The 6000-nt window shown below is 47.4% G+C and overlaps 1 protein-coding gene across 1 annotated transcript in view; it reads left to right on the forward strand.

Moving 5' to 3' along the window:
• The window catches only part of KIF5C (kinesin family member 5C), a 148968-nt gene extending 142968 nt beyond the window's left edge, over nucleotides 1-6000 (forward strand). The window contains exon 26 of the mRNA XM_077861652.1: nucleotides 2153-6000. The gene's annotated coding sequence lies outside the window, so the exon portion shown is untranslated. The remainder of the gene's footprint in view (nucleotides 1-2152) is intronic.

The following is a 6000-nucleotide window of genomic DNA, read 5'->3' on the forward strand; positions in this document are numbered from 1 at the left end:
CCGGCTGCGGGCACCCCGAGGACCTCCTCCGACCCGGTGACCCGCAGCTGATCCTGAGGCCGCGGGCTTGGGAGAGGAAGCTGGGGGGGGGGGCGCGAATGGGGATCCGAACGGTGGTGTTTGGAAAGCATCCCCCCCGCTGACTGGGTTTCAGCTCAAAATGAATTTAGAGGACCACTAGGAGCAGGCTCTGAGAGCTTTCATTTCTTGTCCTAATCATAAGCACAGGATCTCACCAGAAAGGCTGCACATGAAACCTGCTCTTCCCAGACCAAGTGGGAAAAATGAGAGCGGGAGACCAACTGCGAGAGGGTCCTGACTCTGGGGAACCAACGAAGGGCTGCAGAGGGGGGCCGGGGGGCCGGGCACTGAGGGGGCGCCTGACGGCATGAGCACTGGGTGTTACACCATACGTTGGCAAATTGAATTTAAGTAAAATTTTTTTTTTTAGGGCGGCCCGGGTGGCTCAGCGGTTTAGCGCCGCCGTCAGCCCAGGGTATGACCCCGGGGTCCCGGGATCGAGTCCCACGTCGGGCTCCCCGCGTGGAGCCTGCTGCTCCCTCTGCCTGGGTCTCTGCTTCTCCGTGTGTGTCTTTCATGAATAAATAAATAAAGTCTTTAAAAATAAATTAATTAATTAAAAAAAAAAGATGCTCTTCCCATAGACAAATCTCCCTTTGACCTCTAAAACTGGCATGAATATTAACCATATAATGTGACTGAAGCCATTTTTTAATCGAGCAGCTTCATACCTGTGAACACTTACGGCCTTGGAGCGAGAGATGGTAACTACCAAGTGAGCTGTCGGGGTATTTGTTTGCCTCAGGGAGGAGGTGTATTGCCTCTTTCTTCCTACACAGTTTTGGTTCTTCTTTTCCTCTTCTCCCCCCACCCACTTTGCTCTTACCTACTTTTCTAAACCCTTTCTACACCCTGAATTTTTCTATTTATCTATAATGTACATCCTTCTATTTATCTAAAATACGTGAGGCTGCTTACGATACTATAACACAGGGATCGGGAGAGAGAAGAGAAAAACCTTGGGGGGAGCATCGGAGCGGGAATCAGGTGGGGGTGTCTGCCACAGCTGAGCCCTGAACGGGGATCTGGGATGACGGCACGGTGCGTCAGGTCGTGCAGCTCCTTTTAAAATCCGACGGGCACTTGGGTTTCTCTTAGCGTGTGTCGTATTTCCGTGCCGGGCATTTGCCACGTTCCCCGAGGATGGGGCTCTACATCCTGCTGTTGCCCCCGCCGCGCCCCACCCGCCCGGCGGGCTCTGCACCGAACCTGTAGGAAGACCACAGACTGGCCAGGGCTTCCCGCTGGTGGGGGAAGCTGGACCTTTCGGTTCCTTCCTGAGAGGGGCTGTTCCTGGAGTTGGTCCGAAGGCGACAGAGGCCACTCGGGGCTGACCTCTGAGCCAGGACTCGCCCAGACTTCTGTCCTGGAGACCTGAGCATGACGGAATGGAGCTCCGGTGGGAAGCGGAGTGAAGCCAAAGGGATTGCCCTCGAGTAACTTCATCTGCCCAAGGAGGTGCAACTTCGGGTCCGGGGTGAGGGACCGTGTCTGACGTGCCTCAATCCCTGGCACGTGCAAGTGCCCGAGTACCCCTCGGGAGTGAGGAAACCAGCAGCGTCCATAGGCGCGGCCTTCTGGAGGAGACTCGCCAGGGCGACAGCAGCAAGCGGAGGCCGCACCGTCTAGGACGCCAGCCACTCGCCGCGTGTGGCCGCGGAGCCCTTGGAAGGCGGCCCAGTCCAAGTGGAGCTGTGCCGAAGGTATAAGTGTGCACACACGGCCAGCACTGTGGAAAAAAGACTAAGGTGCCTGCACAGCGCTGCTGTAACGAAGACTTCTCAGTATGGAATATGGATCGCATGTTGAAATGACAGTATATTGAATTTATTGGGTTAAATAAAATATATTATTAAAATTAACTTGCTTCTTCCCACTTTGTAACGTGACCACTTAAAAATCTAAAAAAAAAAAAAATGAAATGTGTGGCTCACGTGGTATTTCTGTTGGGCAGCTCTGATATCCCAGCATATTTATCTAAATATTACTCCAGTTATTCCACATATCAAAACACCTCCCCGAGGAGTGAATTTCCACCGTGGGCTCTAACTCCTGTGTTCTCTCTCCACAGGTACGGCTCTCCACGTAGCATGTCAAGGACTACATTAATCACCAATTCCTTTATTTTTTTTCCCCTCCTACACAGTTTCCATTTTCTTTTACACTTGCTTACCCAGCCATCTGCAGTACACCAGTTTCAGATATTTGAGCTGTGTAGAATCTGTGTGTGTACAGACGTGTGCTTGGACTTTCTTCCTCCTGAGAAATCTGACGCGGACGATTACGGAAGGAACCCGCTTACTCCTGGGAGCCAGCACCAGGGACTCGGCCGTTGGGTGGTCTCTGGGCGGTCCCTGGAGCCTCCTTTCTGGGTGGTGTGCTGTCCCGGCCAACGCCCACCCTCGGGTGCCGCGGAGACGGGGGATCATGCTCTGCTGCAACTGTCTGGTTTCCTGTAAAAAAAAAAAAAAAAAAAAAGCAAAAAACAACACATGTTACTTTATATTTTTTAGGGAACAAAAATGCTGCTATAAGGTTTCAAAATTTTCATTCTGAACACTTTTCCGGAAAAAAAAAAAAAAAAAAAAAACCAACCCCAAAGAAGCATTTCGAATACCCCGGTCACATCTTTGGATCTGTAAAATCCACCCTGTAGTAGGGCACCTGTTAATCTGACAGTAGCAATGTAGAGTTTGTCCGTTCGAACCCATCCACGTAGATGCAAAGAGTCATCAAGTTCGCCCGAGCTGCTTGCTCCTGAACCTCGGTGCCCCGCGCCCGCCAGCCCCGTGTGAACGTCCGTCCGTCCTTCCGAAGTGTAGACCGCCTGCCAAGCTGGATGAGTGGCCGGGGGCGGCCCCCTGCGCCCCCCTCCCTGGCCCCGCGCTTGCCCTGGGGGGCCTCCTGTAGGGCACCATCTGCAGCCTTGAGGGGTGCTGCGGTGAAGTCCAGGATCCCTCCAGCAGTTGGAAAAGGAAGCCCTGGGCCGGGGGACGGAGGGAGGGACCCCGGTTTGTGCCTATGAGTAAGTTGTTTTAACCCTTCGTTGCTGAATGTTTGAGTTCTCTCTCTAGCATCAGATAGATTTCCTCGTCTTAGGCCGAATTAGAAGAAATCGGTATGGATGGATTTTTTTTTTTAATTTTTTTTTTTTTTAACATTTAACTACTGGTGTCTTCAACACACGAATTTAAAGCTGAGTCAACTCTTAACTTCCAGTTGCGGATTTTAAAAAGGATTGATTTCCAAGCAGTGGAGTCCTCGGGGAAGCTGACTCGGATTCAGTTAAGCTGGTCTCGTGCGCTGCTACCAGCCTCGACGCGGCGGAGGGTCAGTGGGCGACCGCCAGGCCCGTCCTGTCGCTGCGCCTGCCCAGGACCCGGGAGCTGGCGCCGTCCCTGCTGCTGTCACCACTGAACGAAACGTCAGCCGGGGACACCTCGAGCTTTCTCTTCACCGTGTGAGTTGTAGAGCGAGCGAGCCAGCGTGTGTGCGTGTGTGTGCACGTGCATGTGTAAAGCACTGAGGACTGCGAATCCCAAACTTCTCTTGCATAAGATTCCCCTAACACAGCAAGGCTGCTTTGACTTAATTTATTTGTTAAATGTTGCACTTTGTTTATATGTGTTTTGCTTTTTGAGAGGAGCAAGGAGGCGACAAATGCTACTGAAGTATTTATTTCACAAAGATGACGGTTTTCCGCATTCATTTACACCTTAAACATTCTTTTGATTTTTCTCATGTTGCCAGCACTTGCCCGATAGAGCTGCTCGGTGGCTACCTGCCGCCCTGTAGAAGGGTCCTGGTAGGGCAGGTTTTGCAAACTTTATCAGGTAATAACATATGCCATAGATTATAATCTTGCTGTTAATATTGGCTCTGACTTTAGAAGCTGCGACGTTGGTCTTGGGGAGGATCGCCAATTAATAGTTGTCACACCACTGTTGTCTGTTACGCAACTGTATTCATGTGGAGATTGAACCAAGGTCAATAATTCTTTGCTTGTTACTTGATTGTCTTAAATTCTTTCCAAAGTAACTTTCCCCTGGGCACCCCTGTTCTGTTTTTTTTTTTTTCCCCTGTTCTGTTTCTGAAGAACTGCCTGACCCTTTGGTGTGTCAAAAAGAGCTACGTGCTTCACTTGTGGCTCCTTGTTTCTTGATCTCCACAAGGGATTCCTAAAATTCACACTACTTTTATTCACAGAGAAAGTTGGCTTCGAGGTCTCTTAAAGATGATTTTGCTACTTGCTGATCAGCCAGTCAGTTCACCTAGCTGCAGTCTTTATAGGACCTCTAAGCTGACTTTCCTACACTGTGACTAAAAAGTGGGCAGATTATTGGGATGGATTACACAGCACATTCCAGGGGATCCCTAAATATTACTTTATGTGATAAACCGATATCACGACCATATCCTCTGTAGGCCATTTTTTAAAAAGCCACATTTATGCAATTTTCATTTTTAAAAAAATTATGACTCCTTTTCATTTGTACTCTGAATATAAAAACCACACTTCAGAATGGCTGAGCCTATGATCACGTATTTGGTTGTGTGCTCCTTTTAGCTAGGAAGAGAGAGAATGAGTGCGTGTGTTTTTCCTCTGTGAAGAATTTTGTATCCTGCTACTTCTTGAAAGTTTACTTTTTGATGCTGTAAGGGAATAGCCAGATGGTTTATACAGATAATCTCTACCTGCAGGATGGTGGATTGTTAAATTAGAGAAATACTGTTTGGGATATCAAGACTTATGGTTGGATTCAACTTAACCAATTGCATTTTTATAACGTAGTATATTCCTTCATTGACTGTATTATCAATTCATAAAGTGCTTTTAAAACCTAAAAAAGATTTATGGTTGGAGACTAAACTATATTAATGCCAAATGTGTTTTGGTCGATTACTAGAGCCTTCTGTACAAATGCATCACCTCTTCAAATGCTGTACAGTTTGCTTGTTTGAAGGGCAGGTAGTAGGGAGGTGAAGCGTGGGGTAACACTTAAAGGAAATAGTATCATGTGATTGCAAGAATTAGAATTCATAGAAATATTGGGATAAATGAAGAAATAAACATGTTTGTCTAGAATGTAGCACCTAGTGACTTTTTGATGCCCTGACTTGACATGAAGAAGTGCTATTTCTGTCCAAGGCCAGACCAAGCCATCACCAAGACTCATGGGGAATTATTGGTTCTCGTTTCCTAGAGGAATAACTAAAAACAAATAAAAGTCTTAACAGTCCCCCTCTTTGAAGCGTTTTTTTTTTTTTTTTTTTTTTTTTTTTTTTTTTTAGCAGGGCAGAAGACATTTAGAGTCTAGCTAGATGTCATGCTGGGGAAGTTTTTCACCAGAAGGGGGAGGATTTCACTTCATTGTCTCACCCTCAGCGAGCTAAAGGAAACATCATATAGTCTAATGTGGTTTCATTTAATACTAACAGTTTCGCCTTTCTAAAAGTATCAAATGAGGGCCAGGGAACTGCCCAAGGAAGCGCTGCTCCAGGAAGCTTGCTTACACATTTACATCTGGGTACCCGTTCTAAAGACTTCATCGTGTGCGGATGGAAGGGGACTGGGGCATCCTGTGGGGTTATACGTGTCTAGTTTGTAAAGTACGTAATGTGCACTGCAGATGTGTGTTCTCTGGGCTTGATGTATCTGTACAGTAGCTTTCATTAAAAATTTTGTGGACACACTTGTTTTGGTGATTTAAGGGGGAAGACGGGCATTTATACCAAGTAATGATGCTGTAATATATAGTACGTGTAACAGAAGGTCTGGAAGTAACCCTCCCCTGGCCCGTGGAAAAGTTTGGTTCTCCTCTAGGTTCTACAATGAAGATGTATGGATACTCTGGCGGCCTGCATGTTGTATAATTTGAAAAATACTAAGAGTGGAAAATAAAATGGAGTTAAACTTTG

Source organism: Canis aureus, chromosome 20, assembly GCF_053574225.1.
Source record: "Canis aureus isolate CA01 chromosome 20, VMU_Caureus_v.1.0, whole genome shotgun sequence".
NCBI classification, from domain to species: Eukaryota; Metazoa; Chordata; class Mammalia; order Carnivora; family Canidae; genus Canis; species Canis aureus.